Raw genomic sequence first — 18,196 nt, forward strand, 5'->3', positions numbered from 1 at the left:
GTTCCTTAAGTGTCTTTACATGGTCTTCCCCCAGTTCATGCCTGTGTCCTAATCTCGTCTTCTCATAAGGATGTTAGTCCTATTGGATTAATGACTTCCTTTTAGCTAGATTGCTTCTTTAAAGACCGTATTTCCAAATGTAGTTATGTTCGTAAGTCCTGGGGGATGTCTTCAGCATATAAACTTGGGGCAAGGGGGACATTGCAGCCTGTAACACAGTTAAATGAGATTACTATCTGAATAGCTCAATGCTTCATTAGCCTAAAGAAAAGGGGAACATTCTTCAGAAGGTTCTCTTAAATCCCCCAAGCCCAGGACCGAGAGGGGGATTTCCACAGGCCCTCCCAGTACCTGCCAGAGTCTTTTCCTGATTTCCAGTAAAGTCAGGATTTCTTCCCAGCTCAGAGTTGTGGTGACATCCTTTTAGCCACTAGGAATTCCTGGTAGCCTCATTCCTCACAAGGTCTTAGGGTCTCTGGTTAAGAACTGTTTACTAGTGGCTGGAAAATTAATCCTTTGGTTGATTTCCAAAAATTATTTATGACTTATTCCATTGCTATCCAATACTTCCAAGAAACCAAAGGGAATAGCCCAGATAGAAAAAAATCCGTTGCCTTCCTCCCACTCCCTTATTATGCTATAAACATTTGTTAATAGAGCAATTATCTTTTGAGTTGTAAAGGCTAAGTAACTACAAGGAAGAAAGGGGTGAAGGAAAAGTGCAATTCTTCAAGCTTAATGAAGTCAAGTGAAATTATTTCAAGTGGATGTGAATTATGGAGAACAGAATCCTCTTTTGCCAAAGTTTAATAAATGATGGCAAGCCATTTTGTTGAGCCAAACCTCCTTGCAGCTTGGTTTTGTCAGACAACATATACAAGAACACAATAAAGACATCTGTGGACAGACCTGGCCTTTTGGAAAAGGGAACTCTTTGTGGTTGAGAGGTGACTGATGGTAACAGGGAAAATGGATACTCCGTCTCTTGGATAGCCCCTTGTTAATAAAGCCAGCTTCACTGAGCATTTGCCAAGTGTCCACCATTGTGCTCAGTGCTTTACACACAGATCTCATTTCAACCTCACAGCATCCCTGTGAGGGAGGTCTTACTTACCATTTTGGTGAATGAAAAAAACAGGGTGAGACACTCTAAGGAAGCTGATTGGGGTACCACAGCCTACAGTGGGTAGAGCTGACATTTGAAATTGACAGTGGTTCTAAATCTGAGCTCTAATCCACTACATGAAACAGCTGAAAAGACTTCTGTGCTGGTCCAGGCAACTGCATGCTCTTTGACATTATGCAGCATTGCCTCAGTGGCGGAACAGTATGAATGAGTTATCATCATTGGTTCATGGGAGTACTGTTCCAGAAATTAAGGTTTCCAAGTATAGGTGAAGTATGAGGGCTGGGAAACAGTAGGGGTCCTTTGCCTTTTGGAAAATAGTTGTTGGTTGAAACTTGCATAAAAGGGAGGGCTAACAAGAAGAGAACAAGTGGAATGAAGATCAATGTCTCAAATTTCTACAGGGACAATTCAAAGCAGACATTTCAATCTGTAGGGGAGAAGAAAAAAAAAAGAACAGAAGAGGAAAGTTCCAAAAGATAATTTCTCTTAGAAGGGGACAGCTCTGAGACAGTTCTGCTTGGCTCTCTTCTGTTATTGTTTCTGGTACAGAGAGTACAATGGACGATCAAGAATGGAAGCATCTCCAGTGGTGAAAGCCAGTCTGTGGCCAGGTAATCATTCACCAGATGGATACCACCTGGGGTAGAATCACTCACACATGCAAATTGGCCCAAATAGTGTCCTGGGCTCATGGGTTATTTAAATGAATGCAGCTGGGATTTGATTTCAAGTGGCAGCAAAAACACCAAGAACGTTCCGCACCAAAGAAAACAGCACATTGACTGTGTCCCCTTTGCTTCAATTAGCTGCAAAAACCTTACAGTAATTCACTACAGTCTAGCATGACTAGGGAGAGAAGAAGTGATTAACTGCTTTATGGTCTGCTTTTGAACTCAGTTCCAAAGTTTCACTAGATCATTTCCTTTGCTGCTGTTTTTATTTTTAATATCTAGAATGTCTTAGCCATTTTCCTCCTTTCTCTCTAAACTAGGGCTACGGTGCAAACAAAATTTACTGCTAAATGTGATATTGCCTATAACCTACCCTGGACAATTCCCTGTAGCTTCTTTATAGTATTTGCAGCTTGAATTTCTTTGACAATATCTTGCTATATTTGGTGCTTACTTTTAATACCAAACTTGATATTTTAAATTGTATGAACATGTTAGATATTTAATTTCTATTAAATATGAACTTTATTTTTAAAAATCTACTGGCTTTGTGGAAAATTTAATAAGTGAAAAGTCTCTTCCCCTTCTCCCCTTTATCATGCATATTGAATTAAGTTTGTGATCTTACATAGAGTGTCCGAATGTTTAAGATCACAGTCGATGTACTTTTATCAAGCTCTAAGTGAATATGGCTGACAACAAAGAGTAGAGAAATGTATTTATCAAAAGCTGCAATCATTTCTCAAGATGTCCATTTGGATCCTTCCTGGATATGGTTTTATAAAAACTGAAGAGTGGAAAACATGCAATACATAAGACATTATATTTGATTAGGCCACTTTCCAATTGACAAAGGGTTTTCCAAGCATCACATCAGTTGACAAAGGGGAAGATCCTTAAATTCTTTGAAACCCACACAAAAGAAGTCAGAATTTGTGAGGTGACTCTTGAAGCTGGAGAAGGCTGCTTGGCCCAATACTAAAGCAGGCCGAGAGCATCTATCTGTGTGTGGACCAGGATAGGATGGGTGGAAGCAGTTATCATCTATGCTTCCCCCTCCTGCCCTCCTAATGACCTAAGCTCTGGCCTGAGGGACCAACATCCCTTAGAATGAGAGGTTATTTAGTTTTGATATGAGTGCAGCCTTGAGACTCCCTGTAGAGAAATTGCTTATTCCAAAAATTTAGCTTGTTTCTCTCCCTTATATGTGGAAACACAGGAAGAAATGTGGTCTGGAATACAGAGTGTAAGGGAAAAACAAAACCACGTCAGAAATGAATTTTGGATGAAAAAAGAAGGGTAAGTGCAGTAGTGTCTGCTGGAAAGGGAGTGACACCAGAGTTTACAGACAAGGACCATAGGTTGTTAACTTTGTTCAAGATGTTATACACTTCAACAATGCATTCATCCCCAAGATATAAACCTGTACCACTAGAATGTGAATTAGTTTATGTGGTGTATAAATGACCAAATTGAGTCACATAGAAACAAACTGCCTCTTCCATTGTTTGTAATTACAGGCAGGAGAAAGCCTTCACTTTTGTGTTTTTACCACTCTGATCTCCCCTTAACAAAGACAGAGCGCATCATGAGTGATTGGGAGTTTTTCATTTGTGGCCATGATACATAAATTTTCTTGGAAAATAGATATCTTGAAGTAAAAGCGTAGGTTTCTTTAAACAGTTGAGAGTGATAGTACTCTGCTGTGGACTTATTCTCCTTGATCATCGATCTATTCCTCTGTGAAATGTAAAAATAAAAATACCAATCTCGCAAGGTTGTTGTAAATATTACACATGACTTTGTCAACTCTCAAAGTACAATTAAAATGTTCAAATGGGCAGGTAAGAATGAATAAAGATTAAATTAATTGGGGGGAAGGATTATAAAGAAAAATAATTTTGGAGTTTCCTCCAAAGGGCCTTAATGGAGGAGTAAGGAGGTGAGACTTCGGCAGTAAGAAGGAACTGAGATTTTTGAACAGGGTGTATTATGATGAATAAAGTCAATTCAACAATGTTGTATAGGACACACTGAAGCAGAAAGGCTCGAGAGGAGGAGAAACATCAGAAGGTTTCTCAGTAGGCTAGAGAAGGAAGGAAAAGAATGTATTTGAGAGAGGTTGTAAGAGAAGGATCAAGACTAGCAATTAATTGAATGGGGGTGGGTGGCTAGATAATGGCCTAACACAGATGGTTTAAGGAAAATAAGAATAGGGAGGCAGAAAAAGTGATGGGGTTTAACAATTTTTTGAGTTTGTGTGTGTGTGCACACCCTTGTTACTGAGCATGTACAGATGTATTTGTATGTGTATATTGGTGGCTACACCACCACAGAGACAGAGAAAGAGAAAGCCAAGTAGCATGCTCAATTGTCTAAAATGGAACATATTATCCATACTCTTCCTTCTTCCTTTGACTCTGCTATCAACTTTGGACAAGTTGTCACTTTCTCTAAGAGCCCCCTCTTTGGTAAAATGGGCACAGTCACACCGCCTCCTCTGCATTCCCTCCAATTCATCACCCAGTCTGTCTATTTCACCTGATAAGTTTCTCAAATGCTCCCCTCTCTCCAGCCCTTGGCCATCACCTTAGTAGTATAAGGCACCCTCCCCTCTCACCTAAGTTATTCCAAGAGCATCTTAATTGTTATCTCAGGATCAATTCAAGTTCAACTCCAACTGTTTCTCCACACTGCAGCCAAAGTTACCTTTCTGAAGTGATCATGTCACTACCAACTGCCCCCTTAAATGGCTTCCTATTGTCATGTGCCCTACAAACTGCTGCGCAGCCTGCCCAAAATCCACATGTCCCATCTCTCTCTCTCCTCTCTTCCTAGAGCATCAAACAATGGGCCTTCCCAACAAAGGGGCTTTGAATACACTACTTTGACTGGAAAGCCTTTTCCTTTTCTAATTCACTTAATTCATTCTTCAGAATTCATCATATCACTTTCTCAGTGGAGCTTTCTCTAACCCTGCCTCAATATGGGTCAAACTCCTTTGTTAGGACCATTTCTTTACTTCAGAAAACTCTCTCAGGTTTTAATTATATATTCACTGTTGTGATCATTGAGGTAATGATGCTCTCAGCTATTAAACTGGAAGCCCCATGAGGGCTCCATGTATCTAACACAGTACCTAGAGATGCAAAGGTGAATAAGAGAGGGAATAAATGAGTGAATAGATGAATAAACACAGGAACGAGTAAATATCAGGGCACCTATCTCACAGAGCTGCTCTAAGGACATTTAGTAAAGGCACAGTCATCCCTTGGTGTTGCTTCCAGAACTCTCACATATACCAAAATCTATGCATACTCAAGTCTGCAGCCAGCCCTGTGGAACCCACATATACAAAAAGTTAGCCTTCCGTGTACCTAGCTTTGGCATCCCATGAATACTGTGTTGTTGATTTGTGTTTGGTTGATAAAATCCACATCTAAGTGAACCTGTGCAGTTCAAACGCATGTTGTTAAAAGGTCAACTGCAATTGTTATTCAAATATGAGTCGAGGTTCTGACTTATAATCCTGAGTGCATATCCAAATAGTTTTATCTTGAGAACTTTCCCTACCTTTCACCTTACAGGGATTTATGAGGTGCTGACAACCTACATTTTAGAATGCTGCTTCCCTCACTTTATTAGTTAGCTATTGCTAAATGCTGTTGTTTGAAGCCACTCAGCTTTGAGTAATAAAAATATCTGAGTAATATTTTTCCTTGAGTAATACTACTCAAATAAAAACACACTTGAGTAATACTACTCAAATAAAAATATTGCTCAAATATTTTTATTACTCAAAGCTGAGTGGCTTCAAACAACAGCATTTATTATTTCAGTTTCTTCAGGTCAGGAATCCGGGCTTAGCTTAACTGGGCTCTTACTTTCAGGGTCTCTTATAGGGTGTAGTCAGGTGTTGATTAGGTTTAGTCATCTACAGGCCTGATTGGGGAAGGTCCACTTTCAAGTCCATGTTGTTTCTTTGCATGATTCAGTTCCTCATGGGCTGTTAGACGGAGGGTCTTAGTTCCTCCACGGGTGTTGGCCAAAGTTCAACCTCATTTCCATGTGGGTTTCTCCAGTATGGCAGTTTACTTCATCAAAGCAGCAAAATGAGAAGGAGGGAGCGATGGAAGGAAGGAGAGAGACTGCCAGCAGGAGAGAAGTCACAGTCTTTTATAACCTATACTTGGAAATGACCGACTATCACTTTTGCCATATGCTACATGTTAGGAGAAAGTCACTAGGTCCACTCCATGTGTACAAAGGGAAGAGATTATTCAAGGGAGTGAATGCCGGGAGGTGGGGATCATTGAGAGCTACTAGAGAAGGCTGCCTGCCCCACTCATCCAAATGCCCAAAAGTAGAGTTGCTTAGCGACATGTCTCTAATCTTGTCTGGGTCCTAATGAATGCCATTCACAAACTGCCCCCCTTAGAAGGGCTTGTGGCTGTTCCCGATGATGGAATAATCCAGCTCAGTACAGCAGTCCCACAGCAGATGACCTTATTGATCTGCAGCTTAAAATTTGTCTGTTTCTTCACAAGGTGTGTCAGGGAGAGAAACAGTCAGTCTGACCCAGCAAGGTCATAGTTACTCCATTTCCATTAAATAAATATTCATAGACTCCAATGAGCCACCTCTAAGGTGTCAGGTATTATGTTTTAATTTCAGCAATTACGTGGCCTCCTGTCAGATTGATGTGGCACCGGTGTTGAGATACAGAGGAACTCAAGAATTTCCACTTGGGGTCAGGCCCGAGATAAAGAGGGAAGTCATTTAATGTTCTGCAACCTAAGTGGACTGGGTATGATAGCAAAAACGACTGGCCATAGAAGAGGCCCACATGTTGAGTTGCTATTCTCAGACCTCTGACTGGTTTCCACAAGCCCAGCTCTGCTCTTTTGTCTGGTTCAGGCTGGCAAAAGTGAGAGGTCATTGCCATCATTCTAAGAGAGGACAAAGCTTCCCAAGACTTAAACTTTTGATTTTGGCCTCATTAATACTATCCCGTGCGCAGTGAAAAGGAATGATCTGGAGTAAAACAAGGGCTTTGGAATCAGGAGACTCAGATGGGTAAACGTGACTTAGTGATTTACTTGTGAGACCTACAGCCAGTTACATAACCACTCTGAGCGGCCAGTTGCTCATCTGAAAAGGGAAGAGACGGTGTCGCTCCTCCATGTTCTTATAATGTCCAGTGACAAAGAGTTGGATTGGTTTCCGCAGCTTTCATTTTACCCTCCCCTTCTATTTGGAGGAGTTGAAAATGTAAACACTACATTTACCAGGCTGTCTTCCTGGAGATTTGGAAGCTGGAAGTGAAGCAGAAGCCATCTTCCCATGGTGTCCAAGGCTTACGAGGAAGCTTCCAAAGATGTAGGTGGTGGCGGTGGTGAGCAGTCCTCGTGGGTGCACTCATAGGCACATCAGCAACAGTTTCTAAATGATGGATCACAGTTATGGTGGTGTGATCTTGAACTCACAAGCCTAGCAGCAATGCCCTGGCTTCCTCTGCGCCAGCTCTTCTGGTAATGCTGTAAGCGCTTGATCCACTCAGTAAATATTTATCAAGCACCATCTATATTCCAGGGACTAATTTAGGACTAATCAGTGAACCAGAGACAAAATCCTGCCTATAGAGCTTACATTCTACTATGTGTGGGAATAAGTGATATACATATTAAGTATTTTTTATCTTAAAAATGAGGTGCTACGAAAAGTAGAAAAAGTATAAGGGGCATCAAAAGTGCTAGAAGTGAGAGTGGGTAACAATTTTAAATAGGGTAGTAGAGGCAGGGCTTACTGAAAAGGTGACATTTGAAGAATGATTTAAACATTCAAGAGTCAGCCATGTGGTATCTGAGGGAAGAGTATTGCAGACAGAGGGAATGGTCGGTGCAAAGCCCCTCACTGGGAGTGTGACTGGGGAATTTGAAGAAGAGGAAGCAGTCCAGTGAGGTTGAAGCAAGGCAAGACAGGGAAGAGGGGGTACAAGATAAAGTCTGTCGGGGAATAGAGGGCCATATCTGGCACCTAATTCCTTATATTAAATCTCTTCCTGCATGAAACAACTACAATGTTCTCTCTTTCCTCTACTAAACTAGGACTGATGTATTGCCTTTGCATACTTTTATACTCGCCCTTATCTAATTGCACTGAAATTATGCTTTTGTGTTTGCACCCACTCCAAAGACAGTGCCTCATTAATCTCTGTAATCTGAACACCTAGCCCAGGGCCTTGCAGAGCAGGCACTTAAATATACGATTAGTAACACAACATGAGCACAGCTATTTCCAAACTACTGCCTCTTCAAAACAGGAGATATCTCTGTAGGAGGATGCAGCTTCCAATATGGCTGGATATGTGGGGGGATAAAGACCTTCCTGGTTGAAGTAATACATTTAGTATTCTAATGAAGTAATTATAAAAGTAAGTAATTATTGAAATAACCACATCAACTCCCAGTCATTAAAATCCTCCTAAACAGAGCTGGCATGACGGCTTAGGCTACTAGAAACCCTGGCAACCACCCAACGCCTACAATAGCTTCTAATTAATTGATCTCACCTCTAATCTGCTATTGTTAGCCCAGAGCTGATCATTTGTTTGGCCTACAGATCCTATTGCCCCTTCCTTTTGATTGTATTTGTTACTGTACCCTCTCTATCTCTTTCAATTAAGCACAGGTTAAGTGGTTCACCCGCAAGAGAATAGGAGATAATGGCACCAATCAAAGTAATCTCTTTAATTTGCTAAATGGATTACAGGGAAACCCCAGCCAAAGTGAAGTCATAGCTAGTGGCCTTCACTTGAACTATACACAAGGAGTATCTAATTATTAACCCATCGTAAGCCAAGCTTCATTGTGGAATAAACGTCTACAAAGTTAGCAAGGTATAGGCAGTTTCAATAGACGAGATGGCCCTCTGTGACTAAACTGTTCCCAGGGTAAAATGTCTCCACTGGCTCCATTCCCAAATTTCTTGCTTGCCTTAACTTTCAAGTGAAACACACATCCTCACATACCAATCAAAATACTGCCCAGCACTCCAGTCAAGAGAGTGGATTTATAATCTCTTTAAGAGCATTCTCTAGTGAGGATTCATTTTTCTTATTTGTACTATAAATGCAAATGCAGTTTCATAGGCACAATGGCTCTGGCTTTTGCTGACTTTGACAAAAGTCTGTGTTTAAGAGTAAACAAGTTGGTTCTTAAGCTGGTAAGTGATCTTCCTTCTTTTTGTGACCCTGCTTGTTCCTGCCCTTATACGCACAGACACACCCCTCCCCATAAACCCACTCCGAGACCAAGACTGGGTAGAGGACAAAAAGACCCCATGCTACTGGAATTCTGGCTTTGCACATGTCCTTGGTTGATTAAGCCAGGAAGCAAAAAATGGCAAATCAAGGCATATTTCAGTAGAATATGGGATAATTGCAAGAATACAATGGAAGGCGAAAACATGCTGAAACAAAACTCCATGAACTTTCAAAGATTGAGGGACCTGGTTCCTAATTTGAAGAACTCAATACACATTGACATAACATCTGTGTCTCTGTACCCTCCATCTTTGTGGGGGTGGGTGGGAGGCACTGTTTTTTTCAATATCCAACTAAAATTATTTGATACCCAATACCCTATGTTCTGCGAAAAGTCTAGTGACCTTTCCCACATTTCTGAGCATTCCTAAGGAGATTTATGTCCAGGTTATATCACTCAGCATTCCAACTCTTCACTCTGATGGGGTTCAGGACATGCTACCCCAAAATATGGCACCTTGGCATTTGAGAAAACAGCAGAAGCAGGAAAGTCACTCTCATCTTCTCCTCATCCTTCTCCCCTGAAGCAGGTCATTTGAGAGGTGGCCTCCCTATACTCACAGGAAAGGAATATTCTTATTTCTGGAGACACAGGGTCAGAGAAAAGAATCTGAACAAACAGGCCTTGCTAAGTTCCCCCCAGTTTATTAGCATCAGATGGTACCCTCTTGTCCTCCAATCGTATTTCTCCATGACTGCCTACTATGTCAAACCTAAGCACAACATTACACAACTGTAACTCTTTCTTTGGGCCTTCATTTCCTTATGAAGCCTCCTGTGTCACATGAAACATTTATATTAAATGAATTTGTATGCTTGTCTCTAGTTAATCTGTCTCTTGTTATGGAACCCTCAGCCACAAATCTAGCAATGTGTGAGGAGAAGAAACCTTCCCTCCCCTACAATTCTGCCTCTCAATACTCTCTTCCTGTCTTGCCTCCTGAGGCACTTGACCTCTCCCTTTAGACCAAAGACTGACTTAACCCCTCTTTCCTAAAGTACCATTGACACAGGATGTATAATGTAATATGACCAAAGTTTGGGACAAAATTACCCACAGTGATATTACAACACAGAGCAGAGGAGGAAATGGCTAAAAGCTAATATAAGATATCACTAGTCCTCAACCATCCTCACTGCCTAGACCTTGTCATTCTTCACTGGTTCTGGCCATCCACCATATCTCTCAAAATCACTCTAACTTTCTTTACCATTTTCTCCTTTTTGATCCCAACCTTTCTCCCAAGCTGTCAGAGAAAAACATTTAGTTTTTTTTTTTAAATAGATCAATAATAACTGTCTCTTCCCTAGATTTGCTTTGCAAACTATTTTTGTACAATCAGAAGATCCCTTAAGAATTTTTCTCAGTCAAGAGTCCGTTTCTTTCCCTAGAAGCATCTGAACTCCTAGAACAACCTATTAAAATTGTAACCAAATGATAAAGAAACACAATTATCTCAGCTACATTAAGCACCCATTATGCTTAAGATGCAGCAGTGGGTGCAAGAGAGAAACAGAACACAGGACAAGAGGTACCCTCTGTTCTCAGGGCATTTATGATGCAGTGGGGGAGGTGATCATGCACCTGAGAAGCTGTGTAGTGAGTAGAAGGAAGTTGGAAGGCAGAAGGTCCAAGTTTCAGTGTTGATTTTACTATAATGTGTCCCTGGACAAGACAAGTAACCTTCTGCATTTTGATGTTGTGAACATTCCACAACCTGCACCATTTCTGGGGCTTCCGAGACGGTAGAAGGGAATGATCTGTGTGGATGGGTTATAAAAATCATAAAGCCCTGCATGAGTGTATGGTGTTGCCATGATCACCACGTGAAAAGTAACACACAGTAGCTGGCTATGAGTGCAAATCCCCACTGCTGCACAACCTTTTTAGGGTTTAAATGCTAAATATGTTGATGCTGTGCTTACAGGGACTAAAGAAACTAAACATCAAATAAGTTGAGAATTATTACAATGAAACCACAGCCACTTACCTCAATAGCTTCCCAAATCTACAAAAGCATTCTTAGCTCCCATATGTGTTATCCTTTAGTAGTGTTACTGAGTAGAACGTGCTGCCCCAGCTATGTTCTTTCATATGCTCACAAGTGCAAATTCTCACATAATATGGTAAATATGCAAATTTGCTTTATAACTGGGCTGATCTTTTGCTATCTCTTTCTGCTTACTTTCAAGCAGCTGTATCTGGGTTTCTACGCATTTAGATGACCTGTTCAAAGTATCTATCAAAGCTAAGAATCCATCAATCCTTGGATACAGCTACTGGATTCTTAGCTGTGGCAGAAATAAAATCTACACATCCATAGATATTCGGCAGTGCCCCTGTGTAGAGACACTGTTGTACCTATGTACCTTGACCTAGAGTGAAGAACCACTGTTATAGACCCCATGTTCTATAAGGATTTGGAAGGCCTGAGAGTGGTTAGACAATATTTAGTTCAAGAACGCTGCTGGCCCGATGGGTAGAGAGTAAAACAGAAGAGGGTCTTCCAAGGGGCAACTCTCATATCTGCATCATATTTAAAGCTCACAAAAGTTTCACATACATTATTTCATGTAATCTTTACAAGAAACAGTGAGATTCATTCATTTCCCAGATCTAGCAGCAGATACTTAGAGGTAAGCCACAGAAGATGTATGCGTGTACCGCCACCCCCAACACCACACCAAAATGTACAAGAAAACCTGTAGCTGCAATGCTCATAATGGCCCTGAAGTGGAAAAGTCTCAAATGTTCACCCTCAGTAGGATGAAAAAATACATATGAATTGAGCACTATATCATCTAGCAATGAGCAAAGCCAACCACAACTATCTGCACAAAAGGATGAGTCTCTCAAACATTACAGTGAATTCAGAAGACATAAGAGAGAAAATATTGTGTGACATCATTTATGTAAGCAGAAAAGCAATCTGTCAGAAGTCAGGAGTTGTCATGTTTACAGGAGAGTAGTGACTAGAAAGAGGTATGTGGTCTTCTGAGGTATAAGACATGTGTTTCTCGACCTAGGTTCGGGTTACTTGTGTGTTCACTTTGTAAAAATTAATGAAGCAGTGCACTTATGTGCTACACTTCAATAAAAATTGACATTAAAAAAGCAGAGGGACCCACACAGAATGGCCAACTTCTGTTTTGCTAAGTAAGCAAAAAGTACACCAAACTCTATTTACCATCTATTATCACAATCTAAACATTTTAAGACAATAGAATTGCACTAAATATAGGAAGGACATACAACTATAGCGTTGCATAACTTTATAAAAAACAATTTGTGTATTAGCCTTATTTTGCTCATTTTACTCTAGGCCCATGAGAGTCTTCTGAGGACAACTCAATTTGCAAACTGTTTTCTGAGAACCACTACTTTGGGATGTAGATAAAAACTCCCCTTTTTGTTTATTGATTCACAGGCAATTTCACTTGTGTCTTTCCACTTCTGCAAGCCAGCAGCTTATTTTAATAGTGACTCACTGGAGCTCTTTGGAACTCTTGGAGTGGATTAGGATGACTTTTGGGTGACTGAGAAGGTCCTGGACTCCATGTCCCAGGCTGCTCTGCTTAACTGGCTCTTGTTGGCCTACCTGCCCTCCACCTACATTGGCCTCCACAATGCAATCTACCAATTATTTGACACCTACCTAGAGTTCTTCCTTACCAGCAACATTTTAAATCATGCCTTGAAGGTTTGAGCTTCTTTTCTACTCCTTGGATAAACAGTTAGCTAACTTTTCCAGTAATATGTGGATATAGGCTTTGCTGTTGTCATTATTAACCTTGAAGAGAGATACTCTTCATTCCTATTTAATTATCCAATTATTCATTCATCTATCCATGCATTCACTCATTTTCACTCTTTTTTCCTTTCCTGTCTAAACTCTTACCAATGAGATAAGATGACCAGTCCTAGATCTAGAATTTAAGTTTAAATTTTATGAACTGTTATACAGATTACTGCCAATATATACTGTATTAGTCAAGTGCTTTGGATTCCCAGACCATCAACCAGTCTTATGAAGTGACTGGTTTGACAAAACTTGGTCTTTACATAGCCATTGGGTTTACTACCAAGGACTGTCCTCTTTTCCAGGTGTTTGCAAATGGAATACAAGCTGGCTTTTCTTTTCTTTAGGCCTTTCTTATGCTAAGTGTTCAGTCTATTATGTCTATAATCACTCTTTAAAATTAGAGGCATAATGTCTTTTAACATACTTTCTTCCAAAACTCTTACAAGTCACAGTTGATGGTCTGAGAATTTCTTTGATCAGTTTTCTAGTTACTAAGAGAGAGAAAATGAAATATGGAATTAAATTCCTTCCATTATATTTTACTTCATTTTGGTTTCCTATGTTCCTATTCTACAAATTATACTTATTGAGTATTTTGTTTGTAATGAATACATAATTGTACATATTTATTGAGTATTGTGTGATGCTTCAACACAGGTATACATTGTAGAATGATCAAATCAGGGTAGTTAGCATATATAATGGGCTGAAGACCTATACAGACATTTCTCAAAAGAAAACACACAAATGGTCAAAAATATGATGAAATGCTCAAGATCACCACTAATCATCAGGGAACTGCATATCAAAACCACAGAGATACCACACTACCCCAGTTAGAATAGCTATTATCAAAAAGGCAAAAAGTATTTTTTATGATTCACACGTATTCTAAAGCTTTTACATGAATTGCCTCATTTAATTCTTACACTATCCCCATGATGTAAACATCACATTATAAACTCATTTTACAGAAGGGGAAGCTGAGCCTCAGAGAGGTTAAGTGACCTAGGGATGTCCTAGCTTCATGTGAAACCCTGTATTTGGCTCTCACCTTGCTGCTCATTCTAAGGTAATTTCCTTCAATTGAACAAATCTTTATTAAGGGCAATGATGCCCATCATTGAAACTGGCATTGGAGATTCAACTATGACCAAGATGGGCTTAGTTACTGCCCTTACAGGGCTTCTCAGTTATAGGACAGATAGTTCTTGAATATGCATGATCCTAAGGTGATACATATTATCAAAGGGTTGCCCTATGGCTAACAGTACAAAGGGGTAGCTTCTGGCTGGTGCAGGCAGGAAAGCCAGGTGCTAAAAATACAGACTGAGTTTGTTTTGTTTTTTGAGACCAGGTCTCGCTCTGTCACCCAGGCTGGAGTGCAGTGGCCCAATCACGGCTCATTGCAGCTTCCACCTCCCAGGTTCAGTTGATCCTCCCACCTCAGCCTCCCGAGTAGCTGGGACTACAGGCACACACCACTACACCTGGCTAATTTTTGTACCTTTTGCCATGTGCCCAGGCTGGTCTTGAACTCCTGGGCTCACTCAAGCAATCCTTCTGCCTTGGCCTCCCAAGTGTTGAGATTAAAGACATGAGCCACCGTGCCTAGCCAGACTTGGGTTAAGAGGTGCTCACGGAGACTCTGTGGGTACGACGTGGTCACCACTATGACTGAGACTATGTACAGTGAACTCTGATAGCACGATGGAGCAGCATATAAGAGCATGGGGCCAAGAGAAGCCATAGATCTTATTTTTTAAAAATCAGTATTTTTGAGCTTCCAAGCAAATGCTGATCAGCTAAGTATCCTTACATGGTACAAAGAGTTGATTACAGGCTCACACTAGTTCCTTCCCTCCACTGTGGGCAAGGATATTTCCCTACCCCATTGCTGTTGAGCTTGGTGATGTGACTTCGTTTGATCAAGGAACATGGGTAGAAATGTCAGTCTGCCAGTCTTGACCCTGAGCCCTAAGATGCCTTATGTATTTCCTCTCCCCTTCCTGTATTTTTGCCACTATAATGAAAAGACTATATAAAGAGGCAGCTGCTGGTCCCAGAATAAGGGGACACGCGGAAGAAAGCCAAGTCCAGCTGATTCCCACTAAGCCCTCCAAAGCCCTGCAGAGCCAGGCTGACCTACAAAAAATAGTTTGTTATTATAAACCACTGAGATTTGGAGGTTGTTTCACAACAATATTACAGCAAATACACACGAGATGTGTCTTAGGTCCCCTTTCCAGGGAGCCAGGCTCCAGAAATTTCTACTAGTTTTCCCACCTTTTTACTCAGCCGTTCCGAGTAGGAGAGGCCTTCCTAATCACCCTGTATACACTGGCAGCTTCATAAAGGCGACACCTGATCTGAGTCTTCAGGCTGAATCGGGATAAGCGTGTGAGGTGCTTGTGAAGGAACTGGAAGAGCGTCATGCTGTATGGCAGCCTGTGGCCATTAGTCACGTGTGGCTCCTGAGCACTTGAACGGTCCCATTCAGATGGAGAGGTGTTATAAGTATAAATACACACTGGACTTTGAAGACTTAGTATGAAAAACAAAACGTATACTAGTTAATTTTCATGTAGGCTTTGTGTTTAAATCATATTTTAAATATGTTGGGTTACATGAAATATATTGTTGAAATTAATTTCACTGGTTTCTTTTTACTTTTTCTTAACGTGGTGATCAAAAGGCTTTAAATTATATATGTGTCTCAGGGGACACGTCTACTAGGCAGCTGTGGGCTAGGAGGACTTCCAGGCCATAAGCCAAGCTGAGAGTGAGAACCATCCCAGGTTGGGGACAGGCTGCTGCATGCAGCAATAGTTAGGGCACATACAGTGCACAGTGCAGGGGTCGCAGGCCAGTAGGAGTCACAGCGAATGGGCTATGAGGTCTGAACACCAAGCTTGGGGCCTGCACCCATCACCTGGAGGTGCCTGAAAAAGGATGTTGCTAAAAGCAGGATGCCTCGACGCTAGGTGGTGGGTTATAAGAGAAGACTGGCAGACACTGAGGAGGTGAACTATCTGTCACAGTGAAGTCAAGTGCCAGCTAGCAACTGCTTTCCTATTCTAAGGCACTTACAGGTTGATTCATGGGCAATTTGAAACCATAAGCAGTTTCGGTGATGAAACATGCAGACCAAATGATATCACATTCCTTATCTTTGCCAGTGAGCAGACTTTCCTCTCTGCCCACTGTCACAAACACTGTCACCTTGAAAGGTGCTATCCTATCACTGTATCTGACGAGCTGAGCAGGGAGATGTCACTTCTAACAGCACCTTGAAGTATGGGCCCATTCGGAGACATATTAGGCAGCCTCTGAGAAAGCCAGCCTGCTTTGGGAAAACGCAAAAGGGAAGAAACTCAAGTCATAACCAGATTAGAATGTCATGATAAATATAACTTTCACCTTAGTTTCCATTAGGTGAGGATTTTAAAGGTTACTTGGAAACATTCTGAAGTAGGCAATATAATGATTAAGTGAGCAGCTCAAAAGACTTGGGATGTAAAAGAAAGCATGAGCTTCTCATGCACAATAGCCGAGGCCAGTTCGAGTCCTTTGTTAGACACAGAAATATCAGCAATGATTCTGCACTTAATAGGACATGTGGATCCACATGGAAGTGGCTAAATATTCTGCTGGATTCTAAACTCAGTGTTTAGAATTTGTCATCCTGTTCCCCCAATACATTGAGGAAGCTTGGGGCTATTTGGGTAGACTCAGGGCTATCTATGTGCTTGCAGAGCATCAGCTTATGGGAAATGTAAAATGCAAATGAATGAGTTGGGATGTGAACAGAAAAACAAAAGTTCTCTCCACAGTTTGATATGAACAGTTCTGTTGGCTTAAATAGGAATGGGTATTTCATAAACTGATAGAATTTGGAGGTGTGTAATGAGCGACCCTGTAGTTTAATAGGGGAAGATACTGAGGCTCAGGTGGGACTAACGTATCCAAAGTTACACAACTAGTCAGCAAGAGGGCTGGAAATCAAACCGGAGTCTCCTGTATCACTGTTCAGTCCTCTTATGTGACTTGATACCTGTGGCTGACCCAGGGACACAGAAGCCTTGCAATAAAACTACTTAAGGTGCTGAGAACAGGCCTTAGGGCAGTAGTTCTCAACCCTGGCTGAACTTCAGACTATCTCAAGACATTGCTCTGGCCACACACCAGAGCAATTAATAAGGAATTTATGGAGATAGGACCCAGAACACTGTATTTTTAAAAGCTCTCCAGGTTATTCTAATACGTAGTTGAGAATTACTGCCTAAGGGGATACCGGAGTGATGTAGGAACATACCCAGCTTTCAAAGGCAGGACATCACCTGCCTCAGATGACTACCATGTCCGGGTCCATCCAGAGGCCTCTGTTATAGAGGAGGCGGAGATCAAATCAGCAATATTATCTTGATCACAAGACTTTGTTTGGCAGGCAGACACCGGTGAATTCTAAAGTCACCTTAATGTTGTCCAAAGGAGATCATGGCATATCTATCAGCCCTAACCAGCCGATGGCTTTGTTGATGTAAAAGTAGGTTCCCTCACATCGGTGCCATATGGCCAGCACAGGACACGATTGGAGATGAGCAAGTTTTTAAAGAAAGCATATTCAGCTTTTAAAGATGTTACACTGTCCATAGAATTTTCTGCTATAAATGAAAATGTTTTATAGCTATACTTTCTAATATGGTTACCAGTAGCACATGGCTGCTGAGTACTCAATATTCCAAGCATGACTAAGAAAATAAATTTTAAATTTTATTTCATTTTAATTATTTTATCTTTGAACTTAAATAACCACATGTGGTTACTGACCACTTTATCAGACAATGCAAGGAAGTTCTCAGAACTCTCCCAACCAGGCAGGAGACAAAGAATTTGTAAAGGACAAAGATAAGTATTTTAATTTTAAACTGTGCTGTTGCCTACTTACTCTATACATGTCTTTAGCTTATTCAGCAAGATTGGACATTTTAAAAAACCTTGCTAGAAAATGGTTTTTGACAATAAAGGTACAGATAGCATTGATTTTTTTTAAAGTGCTTTAGTGTATTTGGTTTTCTTTTATAAACAAGATTACTGAATAAGAACATTCTTACCTTGGAATATTCAAGTTTCTGATGAGAATGAGTTTTGGGAATAGCAAGTATCTCATAATCTTCCTCTCAGATGCTTACAAGAGTCATATTGCAGGAAAGATGGAGCTATCATTTCATCTAATGACCACCTTTCCAAGGAACCTCTTCCAAAAGAA

General features: G+C 40.9%; 1 protein-coding gene and 1 pseudogene across 1 annotated transcript in view; both read right to left on the reverse strand.

Annotated features, from left to right (window-relative positions):
* Nucleotides 1-15,362, reverse strand: part of LOC106997137 (cofilin-1 pseudogene) — a 50,643-nt pseudogene extending 35,281 nt beyond the window's left edge.
* Nucleotides 1-18,196, reverse strand: part of RARB (retinoic acid receptor beta) — a 772,903-nt gene that overhangs the window by 312,813 nt on the left and 441,894 nt on the right. The gene's annotated exons all lie outside the window — the stretch shown is intronic.

The sequence above is a fragment of the Macaca mulatta genome, chromosome 2 (genome assembly GCF_049350105.2).
Source record: "Macaca mulatta isolate MMU2019108-1 chromosome 2, T2T-MMU8v2.0, whole genome shotgun sequence".
NCBI classification, from domain to species: Eukaryota; Metazoa; Chordata; class Mammalia; order Primates; family Cercopithecidae; genus Macaca; species Macaca mulatta.